The sequence below is a fragment of the Nannospalax galili genome, unplaced genomic scaffold (assembly GCF_000622305.1).
Source record: "Nannospalax galili isolate Female #2095 unplaced genomic scaffold, S.galili_v1.0 scaffold433, whole genome shotgun sequence".
In the NCBI taxonomy this organism is placed as follows: Eukaryota; Metazoa; Chordata; class Mammalia; order Rodentia; family Spalacidae; genus Nannospalax; species Nannospalax galili.
The window spans coordinates 10,103,553-10,105,412 of NW_008338715.1; positions in this window are offsets into that span (position 1 = coordinate 10,103,553).

The window sequence follows — 1,860 nt, forward strand, 5'->3', positions numbered from 1 at the left end:
TGCACAGCACGGATGCACTTACCTACATGCAGGCAATATACTCATGCACATAAAATAAAAATAATAAATAAAATATTTTAAAAAAGTACCAGACTGGTGGAACTAAACTTCTTGGTTGTTTAACAGCCATACTTTGTTTGAGGGCTATAATAATTTGGACAGAGGGACTAAAGGACAGTTTTTGCTCCTTGCCCTCCTAGGTCGACTAGTTCCAGGAGACTATGAGCATCTCTCAAAATGTCCTATAATGGTGGTGGGTCACCTGTCCTCTTGATCAAGGAGGCTGAGGTGACCCCACCAGATGGACTTGAACCAGTATCCAGTATATAAAGAGGAGGGTCAACACAGAGGAATCATTTCCTACATGCTTCCAAGCGAAGCCAACCATGGTCGAGCAGGACCTTTGACTTATCTTCTCATAGGCAGAACTGGTAAAAGGAGCCAGGGGCTCCTCCCAAGTCCATACGACCCCTGAGGAACAGATCCTCAAACAACCTTAAGAGTGAAAATAAATTGGTTTATCTGGACCAACTGTATGGCCAACATAATTTCTCACCAGTTCACATGTATAGCTAAAGGCTACATAACAAGCAACAATGCCAGACAAGTGATACCTTCTTTTTAGTTGATAGCCAGGGTGGCCAAAGGGACTCCCAGATAGTCACCCAGCAGAGAACTGGGAAAATGAACAGCAGATCCCAATCTTATCTAAAGGAATATAGACAACTGATTACTGCTAAATGAATAGCTGACCCTTCTAAAACAAAGACCTCTAGGTAGGCTAACTAGACTCATGAGAAGGGCAAGTAGTGGGGAATGGCTGGGGGTGCCGACAACACAGCAGACAGTAGCAGGCATATCAGAGTATAAGTGCTCTAGTGGGCTAGGGAGGCTATGGGAGGGTGCCATCTGGGAAGTGGGTGTATAGTCGAATAAGATGGTTTGGGATGTTCTGTGTGATATACACCCCCCCAAAAAAAAAAACAAATCAACAAATTTTTTTTAATGTATTATATTTGAGGAGGAAGCATGGAAATTTACATCATGCTAATTAGTAGAAGTAATAAACATTACTGTTGAAATCTACCTGATGACTTTATAGACATACACGGCTACCAAGGTCCAAGTGCAACTGATTATCACTAGTAATAATCAGATACATACAAATTAGAAATGCATGTGCCAACATCTCAGTATTATTAGCAAAAACAATGAGTCTTTCTGTAAGAAACAGTATATTTTAAAATGAAATGGAGATCTTTTTTAAAGGTTAAAATTTCAATTTTATGTCTTACAGGGCTTATACTGAGTTCAATTTTGTATAACTGTATTAACTCAACTGTGAACCTAGAAACTTGCACCCACTTGTGAAAGAGATGTACTCTTGATCTGGAGTGTGCTACTGAATATGTTAAAGCTCTAGTGAAATGCTTGTAATCATGTAGTTATTAAAAATTTTTTAAATGATTAAAAAATATTCAAAGCATAAAAAAAAAAACAAAAAAACAGTACCAGACTGGTGGAACTAACCTTCTTGGATGTTTAACACACATACTTTGAGGCCTATACCAATTTGGTCAGAGGGACATAAAGGACACATTTTGCTCCTAGCCCTCCTAGCTCGACTAGTTCCAGGGGACTATGAACATCTCTCTAAATGTGTAATTGTAGTGGGTCACCTCGATCAAGGAGGCCGAGGAGGCCCCACCAGATGGACTTGAACCAGCGTCCAGTCTACAAAGAGGAGGGTCAACACAGAGGAATCATTTCCTCCATGCTTCCAAGAGAAGCCAGCCATGGTTGAGCAGGACCTTTGACTGATCTTCACATAGGCGGAACTGGTAAAAGAAAGGAGCCAGG